Source organism: Cryptomeria japonica, chromosome 2 (assembly GCF_030272615.1).
Source record: "Cryptomeria japonica chromosome 2, Sugi_1.0, whole genome shotgun sequence".
NCBI classification, from domain to species: Eukaryota; Viridiplantae; Streptophyta; class Pinopsida; order Cupressales; family Cupressaceae; genus Cryptomeria; species Cryptomeria japonica.
The window spans coordinates 652456997-652472322 of record NC_081406.1 but is presented as its reverse complement, the minus strand read 5'-3'; positions in this window follow the sequence as shown (position 1 = coordinate 652472322).

The following is a 15326-nucleotide window of genomic DNA, read 5'->3' as shown; positions in this document are numbered from 1 at the left end:
TACCATGTTCACTCATTGAAATGTTTGTGGTAAATTTTAATTGATTTTATGGTAAGAGTTTCACAGCATTTTATTGTATTCTCTTTCCTTGAGTCATGGTGGAAGAATCCAAATGGGAGGCCCCTGTTCTTTTTATTATAAAGGTGAAATGATCTATATCTGATAGCTTCCAGTTCATCAGTTGAAATCTGTTGATTAGAAAGAAGAACTGATCTTTATAATATCATTTTGATTTCATATAATCCCTGTATATTGCGTCGAGCTTCTTCATTTCTGTGGGCTCTTATTTCTTAATCCTTTTAGTAATGCAATGAATATTATCTTAGCAGGTTTATTTGTTGCTAGGATTTTGCAACTATAAATCATGATTCATGAAACATGCTTTCCCAGACCTTGCTACCCCGGATGAGTAACTTCTGCTAGCAAATTGAATAGATAAAACCTGTTTTTTAGGTGCATGATGAGTAATTTTTAAACAATATTGATACTGTAGAGATTTTACATATGATGTATTCTTCGACAGCGCACGGCAGAGCATGCAAATTGATATAGCAAATTATAATTGTAAGAATTTAGATCAGCTTAGATTTGTGAGCTGAAGTAAATATTGCCATTTCATTCTTTGTGCTTTTGTTATCCACATCTTTTGTCAAAATTTCCTTCTGAAACTTTCATGATAATTAGGCAAAAGTCTATTCTTTGCCGACCTTCCCTGTTCAAGATGGTGCAGGCGTGGATTTGATTAAGAAGGATCGATTCTCTTAGTATCAGCTTTCTAGTGATCAATCAATAGGTTTCATTAGTGTGCTTTTGGAATTAAGGCTTCACATTTTTATTTGCATCGATACTCCAGAACACACTTGTTTTTAAAGCGTTTTAACAGGCTTCCTTGACAAAATTTTCCTCTCTTAACAATTTCTGCATGGATAGTTCAGTGAAGTTAGCTAGGCTATCCACTTGCTAAAGGTTGTTAACAAATTTTTTATTAGTTTTACTTATTTCTGCCCTTAATTTTCTTTCAAGCATTCAAACCTTTTTATGTTCTTCCAAAAGAAGCAAATCTAGCTTAAGTTTCCTCGGCATTCATTTCCCTGACCACTTGCGAAGGACAAGGAGTGGAATGTTATATATTTATTTAAGATTTTTCGCAAGTATAATCTGCTCAAGATCTTTCGCAAATATATTCTGCTCAAGATCTTTCGCAAATGTAATCTGCTCAAGATTTCTCTGTTTCCATCCATGCTGTTTCAGAAAAATTTCCCCTGGGGTAAACCTTGTTTCATCAAACAAAAATTTAAATTGCAGCGAGGGTGCTGCAACATGTTTTTGGATAAATCTGCAAATCCAATAGTAAAATGCAGGGGGATACCGGCCTCTGGATATACCTTCAAATCCAATAATAAATTGGAGAGGAAACGTACCTCCGGATAAATCTGCAAATCCGATTATAAAATGCAGGCGAAATAGGACCTCTGGATAAATCTGCAAATATAATAGTAAAATGCAGGTGAAACAGGCCTCTCGATAAATCTGCAAATCCAATAATAAAATGCAGGGGAAACTTGCCTCTGGATAAATCTACAAATTCACTAATAAAATGCAGGGGAAACTTGCATAAATCTGCAAATATGATAATTAAATGGAGAGGAAAGATGCGTCCAGATAAATCCGCAAATCCAATAATAAATTGCAATGATGACACGCCTCTAGATAAATCTGCAAATTCAAATAATAAAAATGCAGGGGAAACACGCCTCTGGATAAATCTGCTAATTCAAATAATAAAAATGCAGGGGAATGGATAAATCTGCTAATTCAAATTATAAAAATGCAGGGTAAATATGCCTCTGGATAAATCTGCAAATCCAAATCCAACAATAAAATGGTTAAATCTGCAAATATAATAATAAAATGTAGGAGAAACACAATTCAAACTGCAATCACTGCAAACAATCATGCCTCTGGATAAATTTGCTAATTCAAATAATAAAAATGCAGGGGAAGGGGAATGGATAAATCTGCTAATTCAAATAATAAAAATGCAGGGTAAATATGCCTCTGGATAAATCTGCAAATCCAAATCCAACAATAAAATGGTTAAATCTGCAAATACAATAATAAAATGTAGGAGAAACACAATTCAAACTGCAATCACTGCAAACAATCAGGCATTGCATGATCCTATTACCTCTCATAAATTTATAATTCAGAATTTAGACGTGGAACAAAGTAAATAAATTTTCCGATCAAATGTGATCGGAAACGTTAATACAAATAAATTCTGTACAATAAGACTCTAAAAATCTCAGATTGATTTTCAGTAGTAGCTATATATAGTTTAAGGTACACTCTATATATAGATTAGACCCAGCACTTGACTGAGCCGCTGTCACAAAGTGAAGAATGAAAATCTTTGTTCATTCAAAAAAAAATTATTTTATAGAGAAGAAAGTTTGGTAGTGGATATGTTGCTGACAGATGAAGCAGGTGATTCTAATTCTGTGCCTCAGATTGGGGCACATGCATAATATTTAATTGAAGCAATAATGGAGGAGAATCGAAACGATGCCCTTATCTTGCTGCAATCAATTTCACCTTTAACTAGTCAACTGCTCTTATCCTATTTCTTCATGGAATGTGTGCCGACATACATTTTTCATTATTGTAACAAAAAATAACCACTTAAACATTAGGCTTTTTACCAAATAAATTAAACAATTAGCAAGTGGCATAGATTTTAAAAGTTAGGATTGGAATGATAGGGTTTATATATAGGATTTAAATTTAAAAAATGATCTTTTGTCAGATTGTGGATAGATAAATGAATTATTGTAGATGTAACTAGCAATTGCACTTCACTGTGCAATGGGTCAATTAAAAAAAAAAGGTTCCATTTCTTGGATACATTTATGCAATACATGATATCAATTGGTAGGCCATTTAGCAAATGATGTTTTTTGTGAAAAAGGTATCGATGGAGAAGTGATAGCTTCAAATCAACTATGCATCCTCTTATAGGGATTGAAATACAATTAAAGCAAAACCTCTGAATGAGGAAGATAATCAGGCTCCATTACTAACAAGCTCAGAGAGAGAATTGTGCAATGTTTTCTAGTACCGACTCTATCTACATGTTAATTTTTCATTAGCTTGACAATTTCCAAGGACAATTGCATATATATTTTGTGCATATTTTACGATCATAGAAAGCCATGACAAGATGTCTATAGGAAATTCTACTAAACAATTTGTTCCCACGTAATTGGATCACTCTAACTAAAATAAAGATTATTTCTCTACTTACATAATAATATTAAATTAATCTACCGAGCAAAATAATAATAATATTAAATAAATCTATAAATTATGATGTAATATTAAATAAATTTTTAATGATATTTATTATCAATTATATACTATAATATAATAATGAGTAAACCTTAAAAATAAAAATACATGTATAAACATGTATGCAAGAGTTATATTAATATAAATAGTCTATATTATTTCTTTATCTATAGTTTAGAAACTCCATCATTGGTTGTCTAGTAGAATAAAAAGAAGTAATTATTTTTTTTTTGTATAATTATAATTCATGGGATCAATTTGTAGCCCATCTAGCAAATGATTTTGTTTGTTCAAAAAATGTCTCAATGAAGAAGTGATAGCTTGAAAATAATTATGCATCCATTTATAGGGTTCTAAATATGAGAGAAAAACCTTTGAATTAGGAAGATAATTAGCGTCCATTATCAACACTCTCATATTATGTTTGTAATAGGGAGAGAGAGAGAGAGAGAGAGAGAGAGAGAGAGAGAGAGAGAGAGAGAGAGAGAGATGGGGGGGGGGAATGGAGGGATAGAGATAAAAAGACAAAGAGATATAGATATAGAGGTCTAGGGAGATGGAGATGGAAAGAGATGGATGGTCAGAGAGGGGGGGACATGTCTAGAGATAGAGGGGGGAGAGGAAGATAAAGGTAGAGATGAAGATATAACAAGAGAGGAAGATTGAGATAAATAAATAGAGAGATAGAGAGAGGTAGGGGGCGAAATATAGACAAGAAGAAATAGGGAGATAGAGAGGAAGATGTAGAGATAGATATAAAGGAAGAGGGAGAAGGAGAAATGGAGAAAGATTTAAATGCTAAGACCGAGTGATAAAAAGATAGATATAAGGAGATATTGAGAGAGAGAGAGAGAGTAGGAAAAGTGCAAAGATATAGAAAGAGGGAGTCACAGAGAGAGAGTAGGAAAAGTACAAAGATATATAAATATGGAGTCATAAAGAGAGAGTGAAAGATCAAGATAGAAAGAGTGAAGAAGTTGAGAAAGTACAACTTCTGAGATCCCAAGAGCATTTGCAAGCAAAATACCTATCACAAGAGAAGATTGGAGACAGAACACAAAAAAGGCTCTGAAGAAAAGATTATCATTTCACAGAGGGAATTGAAAAAGAAAAGTTACAATACAATCCTTATGACAGGAGAATAGAAACCCTAAAGATGTGCAACCCTAAAGAAACCCTAAAGGGATAAAGAGTATTTATTAAATACCTACAATATTATTAAATGCCTAAGTTTAGCTTAAGCGTAGAGTATAATAGACTAATAATTAAATAAATCACTATTAGCTAATACAAGATAACTCTAACACCCCCCCTTAAGATGAACTTAGGGAGTAGCTAAAAACACTAAATGCAGGAAAGAAAAATGCAACTACAAGATGGCAAATTTGGGTCCCGGCAATAAGGCTTGATGAGGTACCTAATCACAACCAAATCTCTATGAAATGGAGAAATAGAGAAAACCACATGGGAAAAAACTCTACTCCAAAAAGAGATGGGAAAAGCATACAAAAAAGAACATGAAGGAAGGAAGGCCTCAATGAGACCCCCCAAGGACAACTTCCTTCACCCCAGGCATAAAGCGCAACTAAAGATAGCACGGAGATGCAAAAGGTTTAGTGAAGATGTCAGCAACCTGCTCCTATGTAGGAATGTACTCCAAGATGAGAAAGTCGTCCTGAATCAACTGTCTGATGAAGTGCATGTGAATCTCAATGTGTTTAGACCTCTGGTGCTCCACTAGGTTGCGAGAAAGGTGAATGGCACTCTAATTGTCACACCAAATAATAGTGGGACTATCAGGAGGGAACCCAAACTCAGTCATCAACCGTTGAAGCCATAAAACCTCCTGACTAGCTAACACCACTGCTCGGTACTTAGCCTCTGTAGATGATAATGCAATAGTAGACTACTTCTTGCAAGACCATGTGATAGGACCAGAACAAAGGCAAAAAGAAAAGCCAGAAGTAGACTTTCGATCTTGAGCATCACCACCCCAATCTAAGTCAGTGAAGCCAACAATGTGAGGGGATCCTGAAGTATAGTGAATGCCAAACTGAGTGGTGCCCTGAATGTACCGCAAAATACGTTTGGCTCCTTGCCAATGGCTCTCATGAGGATCATGGGAGAACTGAGAGATAAGACCAACCGCAAAAGAAAGATCTGGGCACGTATGTGTCAAGTACAACAAACTGTCAACCAACTGTCGATATAAGGTAGAATCCACGGAAGGTGTAGAACAAGTGGGAGACAAAAAAACACCTGACTGAAATGGTGTGGGTGCAGGCTTTCAAGTAAGCATGTCAAATCTGTGAAGCATATCAAGAGCATACTTCTGCTGAAGTATGGAAATTCCATCGGAAGACTGAATAACCTAGAGACCCAAAAAATAGTGCAGAAGGCCAAGATCTGTCATCTCAAACTGCTCCATCAAGGCTCGCTGAATATCCTGAATCAAGGAGGACGAGCTACTGATAATGATAAGATCATCAACATAGAGCACAAGAATAACTATATCAACCCCCTGACGTTGAATGTAAATTGTAGGATCAAAATGACAATGTGTAAAGATTGTGGAAAGCAAGAAAGAGTCCATCTTCTCATACCAAGCCTGAGGAGCCTGTTTGAGACCATACAATGAACATCAAAGTCTGCAAACCAAAGAGGAATCCTGCACAAATCCCTAAGGCTGCTCCATATAGATCTTCTCACGAAGGTCTCCATGCAAGAAAGCACTCTTCACATCCATCTGAAAAAATGGTCCATCCTTGTGAAGCTTCCAGAGAAAGTACAAAGCGAATAGAATTCATCTTGGCGACATGAGCAAAGGTCTCAGAGTAATCAATACCCTCCACCTAAGAAAACCCCTTCGCAACAAGATGAGTCTTATACTTATTAATAGAACCATCTGCAGTATGCTTGGTATGATACACCCACTTGCACCGAACCAACTTCCTGCCCTTCGGAAGAGAACAAATATCCCAAGTATGATTCTTCATCAAAGAAGAATACTCCTCATCCATGGTCGTATCCCACTCTGGGTGACCTGTCGCCTCTGAAAATTTTTGAGGATCATCCAAAATGGCATGACTCAGAAGACTAGAACCAGATGTTTGTGCACGAGTACAATGAGTGTCAGTAGGATCACCTGCCAGAGAACCAACAACATCAACTGTAAAACAGGCCTACTTGGGCAAAGGCTGAGCAGCAAGTGGTGGTGAAGGTGGACCACCATCTGCATCATCCTCAAGGAAGAAGGAATCCTCAAAAGATGAAGAGGGAGGAGGAGGCGGTGAGGGAGAAGCTGCTGACGGAGAATCCATTTGAGGAAGGCGCTCATCAAACTGGACATCCTACCTAAACAAGACCTCTCGGGAATCAGGATCAAACAACTCGTACGCCTTAACATCCTCACAGTTGCCAACAAAAATGAGTGGTCGGCTCTTCCTCTCCATGGCTTTCCTCTAAGCATCTAGAATAAATGCCCAAGCCTCACTACCAAAAACTTGGAATGAAGGAACATCAGGCTTGACATGGGACCAAGCCTCATCAGGAGTCAACTAGTGCAATGCCTTATGAGGCATCGGATTCTGAATATAAGTGGTACAATTAACTGCCTCAACCCAAAAGGCAGGCTGCATAAAACATGACTGAAGCATACAAATGGCCATCTCCCTTAGTGTTCTATTCTTTCTCTCAGCAACATCATTCTACTAAGGGGTGTGAGGAACAGATAACTGATGCTGCAAACCATGCTCTGTGCAGGCATATGTAAAAGCCTGATTCGCATATTCTCTCCCATTATTTGTGTGTATCCTCTTTATAGAAATACTAGACTACTTCTCTACAAATGTCTTAAAGACTCGAAATGAATCAAAGACATCAGACTTGTACTTAAGAAAGTACACCCATGTGCATCAGGAAAAGTCATCAATGAAAGTGAGCACATACTTGGACCCTGAAAAGGAGGGAGTCAGAAATGACATAAGATCACTGTGGATCAAATCCAAGGGTGCCTTAGCACGGGTGACTCTGCCTGTAGGAAAAGGATCACGGTGATGTCTGCCAAGTGCACAACCTCAACATACACCATTAGTACAGGATATTTGAGGGAGCCCAATAATAAGTGACTGTGTGCTCATCTGTTGTAAGTATCTATAGTTGACATGGCCAAAATGCTCATGCTATAGTCTGCTCACGGAATTTGCATGTGCTACAAGAGAAACACCTGAACCATCTGGACTCTCAAAGCCATCAAACCGATATAACCGAGAATCAAGTTCAACACTGCCAGTAGCCACAACCAAATCAAGATCATGGAGCTCTCGAATAAGCACATCATGTGGTGAGAAATCAACCGTCTTACCAGAGCCAGAATGACAAATCTGATAAACAGAGAGGAGGTTCATAGAAATGTCAAGAACCAAAAGAACATCCTGAAAATAACCACCTGTCAACGAAACAAAACCTGAACCTGAAACTGAAAGTTGTGTTGAGTCACCAACTGCAATCTATAAAGTATTACTGAGAGCAAGTGAGGTAACAAGCTGCGGTGAGTGTGTCATGTGGTGAGAAGCCCCAAAATCAATAATCCAAGTGGAGGCAAAAGGAATGGCTCGTGCAAAAAGAGCATGTCCTTTCCCAGTAGAAGAGGAAGATGGAGGTTGAGGAGTAGAAATATGATGCTACTACATGGCTGCCTCCAAAGCCTCTAATCATTTCCAACAACGAGAAACTGAATGACCTTCTTTGCCACATAAACTACAAAGTTCATCAGACTTCTTCTTAGTCTTGGAGGAAGACTTGCCAGACTTAGAAGAGTGCTCTTGTTTGGGATAGGACTTCGGTTTGTAATCAGACTTAGGTGGTGGCTTGGAGGAACACTCACTGCCAATTGTATCCTTCTTAGGCTTCGACTTCTGCTTCTTGTTCTCTTTAGATGTCTGAGCAGCCAATGCTTTTGGCTGTGATCCTATGAGAGTGTCCAATTGAGATAAGTGAGCCTGCTCACGAGTCAAGCGATCACAGAATACATCAAAAGTAGGCATGGTGAAGCGTGTACCCAACACATCCATCGTAAAATAAAATGTGGAAGCAAATATCTGATAGGGACCTCGAAGCTTAGAGAGAGTTAGGTAGATACACTCTGGGTCTATCTTATTCTTACCACAGCTGTGTAAGATAGATCTGGTGGTTTTGAACTTGTTCAGAAAGTCCTCAATGTGAGGAAAAGACTCAGGTAACAAGGAAGAGAGATCGGCCTCAATCTGTAATGCTCTGAACTCATTGACAATACCAAAGAGAGTTTCAAATTTGGACCACATAGCCTAAGGAGTGAGAAAACCATCAAGGTGAAAAAGCAAGTTGTCTGAAACATGTAAGGAGATGACACCCATAGCCTCATCCATCTTATTCTGATGCTGAAGAATCTCAAAAAGACGCTACAACAGCGGCTGATCCGCATCCAAACAGAACCACAACCCACTTGATCTGAGAAGCCTCGTCATATGATCTTTCCAGAGGTGATAGTTCTGGGATGTAAGAAGCTCAACTGAAGAATCTACCATGGGCACCTAAACCTTCTCTTGGTTTTTTTAATTAAGTGATCTTTTAGACTAGACAAAAGATGCAGAAGGGGTTTTTTGTTTGTTTGTTTTGAGTTTAGGTGTTCTGATTTTCTGAAGTAAATTACAGAAAATAGTAAAAAATAACACCCCCCCACAATATGTTAAAAAAAACCCAGTACAATCTGATAGCCAGAAAAGAAGACAAGAGCAAAGAAAATGCGACAGACACTATCTTGTGTACCTGGTAATTTTTCTGGAAAAAAAAAACAAAAAAACTCCAAATCTGAGAAGAACTCTCCAAGACCTTTCCGACTCCTATTCGTTTTTCGAAAACGGAGTCCGTTTGCCCAATTTATGGCTCCCGGAGTGCAGAAAAGAGTGCTGACTTGGACGACAAAAAATAGGTACCAAATGAAAAAATCAGCAAATCTCACCACCAAATCTGAGTAGGGCTCGAAAAGAGCTTTCCGACGCCTATTCGTTTTCGAAAATCCAACTCCGTTTGCCCAAGTTATGGCAAAAAGAAAGAAAAAACCCTCTTGTAGGGCATAAAGAGGGTAAAAAATAAAAAAATCTCGAAAAACATACCTGTAAGGGCCAAACTCAAAAAAAAATTCTCAGAGCTAAAGTTGTCCAAACTGAACAAATTTTATATGAAAATGAGGGTTTTTGGGTGTTTTGCGCTCAATGGTGATGTCCTTTTGAGCTCAAAATGTCCAGAAACAAAAAAGACACCCCAGATCCAAACTAAAAACTCTTAAAAAGAATTGAAACCCTTGCCTCCAAAGAAAATCTTCTGAAAAGAAATTAGGAACAAGCAGCAGTAGATGATGGCTCTGATACCATGAAGAAGTTGAGAAAGTACAACTTTTGAGATCCCAAGAGCATCTGCAAGCAAAATACATGTCACAAGAGAAGATTGAAGACAAAACACAAAAAAGGTTTTGAAGAAAAGTTTATCATTTCAGAGAGGGAATTGAAAAAGAAAAGTTACAATGCAATCCTTATGACAAGAGAATAGAAACCCTAAAGATGTGCAACCCTAAAAAAACCCTAAAGGGATAAAGAGTATTTAATAATTAGAATAATTATTAAATACTTACAATATTATTAAATGTCTAAGTTTAGCTTAAGCGTAGAGTATAATAGACTAATAATTAAATAAATAATTATTAGCTAATACAAGATAACTCTAACAAAGAGGGAGCTATAAAAAGAGATATAATGGGAAAGAGAGGGGGAGAAGGGAGAGATGAAGAGAGGGATATAATTTGTTTTATTATATGATTTTAAATAAAAAATCTCACACTAATGAAAATTTTAATAAGAATTTTTGAAAAAAAATTTAACATTTTCTATAAATATTTTCTTTAAAAAATAAAAAAAGATAAATTAGCTTTTCAAATTTTATATATTTTTAATTAATCAATTTCACTAGTACTTATCACGAGTCTTAGAAATAGTGACTCCATATATGGCATGTACACTTCAATAATAAGCGTACTCCGTGAGATGTGATTGCATTCTTCTTTTTTTCGTATGGTCAAAAATTTTATGGGTGTCCAACAATCTTCTACCCTTGACTTACATATAAACAACCTTAATTTAACAAGTCTCTATAATTCTTGTTGAAGATTATAATGTGTTCACTTTGTTGTAATGAGGGATAGACTAGATGAAAGGTATTTGCCAAAATAATATTTTATATATAATATATATTAATACATATTTACATTTAATATGACATATTAATATACATGTAAGATTTATTATATTTTAGACAAAATTAATAAATTTAATTATATATTTATTATATAATATTTATATGTATTTAATATCTATATATATTTAATATATCAAATTAAAACTAAGTGAATATTATAAAAGAACAAATGTTTTCTACAACAATATTTAATATTTAATAAAAATAAATTATATTAAATATAGAGAGTAAACTTACAAAAAAGCATATCTTCAGCAGTAACGTGAGATCATGCCTCAAAACCAACAATCCTGACTTACATAGATCCGATCAATGACTACTAACAGTTTTGCATGTACATTATAAACAACATAATCCTATACATAACCTATTCTATGATGTGTCCAAGCAAAAAGAGTACACATAGATAATGTTCATGTTCGAACAAAAAGAACCAAACAACATCTCAACACTCGCGAAGACAATCCTGACAGGGCTCCATCCAAGTTGTCCACCCCAAAGGGCCTTCCATCCAGACTGTCTTCCTTCCCTCATGCGGCTGAGTCAACATCTGGATCTGTTCCACTGTTTTAATATTTAATAATTAAAATTTTAATTAAGTAAATATTGTACATATAACATTTGTTTTTTAAGGTAAGTGCTATCTAGTATGGGGATAGCGCCCTCTATTAAATTTATGAAGAAATACAAACAGTTACGCCACCCACATATGACAAAAAGTGGGTGAGTCGAATCATCCAAACATCCCTATGATCCAATATTACAACTAGTAACAACACAAAAAGACCAAACAAAGACAAAGGACAGTACAGTCGACACAAGTATATCGAAGTGTCATAGACCAATCGATTCCCTATGTGATTAGAGCAGTGACCAAGTGCAGGGCAGTTATTCATCTCCCCAAAGAGCTTGGAGAATAAGAGCAACATACTCACCAAGACTAATGACATTTGCAGTGGAAGCAACTGGGAACCACCATTCATCTGAATTACTAACATGGCTAAAGGGGTCTATGTTTCCATTCAAAACCGTGCACATGAATATCTCCCAAGCATTTTCCACAAAAGTCTTTATTCGCTCCCTTTCCCCAGTCTTCTCCATTCTTCTTCTCTTGGCACTGCGCTTATCCCTGTTCTCAGAGTCCGAGCTATCTTCCTCCTCGGAATTGTTTGCATCCTCACTGGAATCAGAGGGCAAATAGTACTCGGGCTAGAAATAGTTTTTAAGATGCTAACCTTTAAATTTTCATCTAGGTCGAGAATATCATTGGCAACAATATTACCAACGGATGGCTTCACAAAGTCGCACATCAATTCGACAGATCGCTCCCTTGAGTCAATGATGTCAACTAAGGGAAGAACAACTGCTTCATAAATGAGGGCATCACACCAATGCATCTTGAAATTCAGAGTAATCCCCATCAACCCCTGAATTGCCTCATACACCTACTCCTATGTTTCAAATAGATTTCGAATTTGAGCGCTCACATGCTTTTCACAGTTGACACAGCTAATGTCCCCAAAGTGTGCCATTATCATAGCTTGTTAATACAGGCAACATCATTTTATGAAGCATTAATCTTTATAGAGCTGGATGCCTCTGGAAGTTTCCATTCCAAATTCCCCAAAAAATAGTGTTTTGATAATGTTACCAGATTTGCTTAGAGATAATAATGTGATTGTGTCGCCACTATTGCATAAAAATCATACTAGTATCAGCTTTTTGGGGTATGGAAGGCAGTAAAATCCTGCCACTGTACAATGGGATTGAGCCAGAATCTTATCTAGTGCCACCTCTATCCAGGGCTCAGATAGTCATCCATCGAGCGTACAGATCTCAGTCAATTTCATCGCGTGAAGAATACAATTTGATGTGATTAATTATGTCATTACTTGCATAGTGCTGATCAAAGCTAATCTTGTTGTCATTACATACCACTCCCAAGTTTGCAAGGTAATCGGCCATACGGTTCCCTTCACAGTACACATGCTTAATCTCAAAAGTGTCGATCAATTCCAATAGATGGTTTATACGGGGGAGCCATTTTCTTAACTTCCAACATTGGAAATTCGATTTGATAATGCCATTTATAATTATTTGAGAATCTCCCTCAATGAGCACCTTGGAGATACCCTTTTGTACGCAAAGATTTAATCTAGCCTCTAATGCTCTGATTTCAGCCTCGTTGTTAGTAGCCATGCCCAGTCCACCATATACCCCTTGTACTATCTTACTGGCATTGTTCCTAATTATGGCACCAAATCCAGCATCTCTCAGGTTACCCTTGCTATCTCCATCAAAATTTAATTTCATCCAATCCTTCGATGGGGCCATCCATCTGATGTCCATCCTGTTAACTCTGTTTTTGGTGTTTATGATTAAAGGGTGTTTGAAGAGCCAGATCTTTTCCATTCTACGGTCCCAATGGTTATAGGTTCTGATTCTCCTCGTGACTGATTTCCCATTTATCATTTCCTCTACAAAACTTTTGATGTTTTCAATGACTTTATTAACCGGGAGCGTGGTTTCTTTGAAGATCCTCTTGTTTCTTTCTTTCCAAATGTGCCAAATAATTAATGAAGGTCCCACCAGCCAAAGGTCGCTCCATCTTGAATTATAGATCCTCGGCCATGAAATGAGGAAGTCCTTGAGTAACTCACATCTGACGATTTTAAGATTGATATTTTCAAAGAACCAATTCCAGCAAGCCTCCGCTATGGGACAATTGAAGAGTAAATGATTGGCAGATTCTTCATCTGCTCTGCACATAACACACATGTTGGGTCTGGAGATACCAATTGACTTTAGTCTGTCCCCAGTGAGGATTATATTATAAAGGGTCAACCAAAGAAATGCCCACTCTTTAGGGAGAATCTTATTACTCCAACATAGCTTATGTGACCAATCCGTGAACGTACCCCTTTATCTTTGTACCTCATACCCCAATTTGACAATGTATTCTCCTGATTTGGAAACACACTAGAATATCCTATGCTCATCATTAGACATCAGGATACATCTACTTTTCAGTACATCTTTCAGAGATTCGCATAGAATTAGATTGCCAATGGATATCTATTTCCATACCCTCTTCCCATCCTGTTCCATATTCTGCTCGAAGTAATCCTCAACAAACACACCATAAGTAGACTCAACAAGATCAATCCAGTTCTGATTAAAAATATATGATAGTGCAGGTGCACCATCCCATGAGTCCCTCCAAAATTTTGCAGATTTGCCATTACCAATGTGCCATGAAATGTGATCAGTTATAATGAATCTGCAATCCCAAAGAAATTTTCAAGTGGCAGATCCCCACTCTGCGTTTTCCACAGTGAGAATTTGGCAAGGGTTCTCGGAGTCCAAATATTTCTTCCTGAATATTTTGCACTATAATTTATGCGGTTCTGTGTACATCTTCCAAGATAACTTGGCTCCCAACACAATATTCTGTAGTTCCATTTTCCTTAGCCCGGCTCCGCCATCCTCTTTCAGTAAACACATGGTATCCCAATTAATGAGCGGTATCTTTTTTGTGTCTTTTGCACCCTCCCAAACAAATTTCCTGAGCACGTTATCAATATTCTTACCAGTAGCAAAGGGTATCTTGAAGCATGACATACAGTAAATAGGAATGGCCAATAGGACAGACTTGACCATTATCAATCTGCCAGCTTGTGTTAGCCATCTATTCTTCCAAAGCTTTGTTTTGGCCAAACAATATTTCAAAACATCTTCCCAAATCTGAGACTGCCTACATCTTTTCTCAATTTGAACCCCCAAATATTTGATTGGAAGTTCAGAAACTTTTATTCCCAAAAGGTTTGAGATCCTTTGTTGAACCTACATGTTGGTGTTGAAGAAGAATAGTTGCGACTTGCCTTTATTCATCACCTACCCGAATTCTTCAGAGTATAAATTCAATGTGCTCATAATGTTCTTAGCTTCGACCAACGAGGCCTCCCCAAAGATTATTGTGTCATCAACAAATTGGGAATGAGTAATAGCATCGGAATTGGTTGTGCACTTCATCCCTTTCCATTTGTTGTCTGCATGTCTTTTTTGAATCAATTTCCCAAGAACTTCAGCCATTACCACAAAAAAGGCAGGAGATAAAGGGTCTCCCTCAGGCAGGCTATTAGTGGCTCCAAAGAAGCCACACACATTTCCATTGACAATCATTGAAAAATTAACAATACATATATATATATATATATATATATATATATAACATATTTATTTATTCTTTAATTTAATATTGAATTAACAATATATATTAATGTATCATATGTTAATATTATTATAATTAAATCTTTTAACTTACAATTAAAACGGATAGCTTTTTAGGCATATCTAAGGCTGGTGTAATGTTGTGTGGAAGGAATTTTTTTGTAATGTATTAAGCAGTACCTGTCTCGTGGTGTATATGAATTTGTAAACGTCAAATCGAATTTGGTCTGATGTTTGTGAAATCTGGTTAGTGGACTTTTTATGGAAAAATATAAATTAGATTTGAAAAAGGCAATAAATATATGGGATTATTAGTTCATGCCGGTAGGCAGGATTACTAATGCATTAGTTCCCTGAGGCTAGCCAATCATATTGTAGTATTTTGAAACATTTATATTTATTTGTATAGTTTTGTTTTAGGTACATTTTATTGAAATCTGGAAAACACTATTTATCTTTTT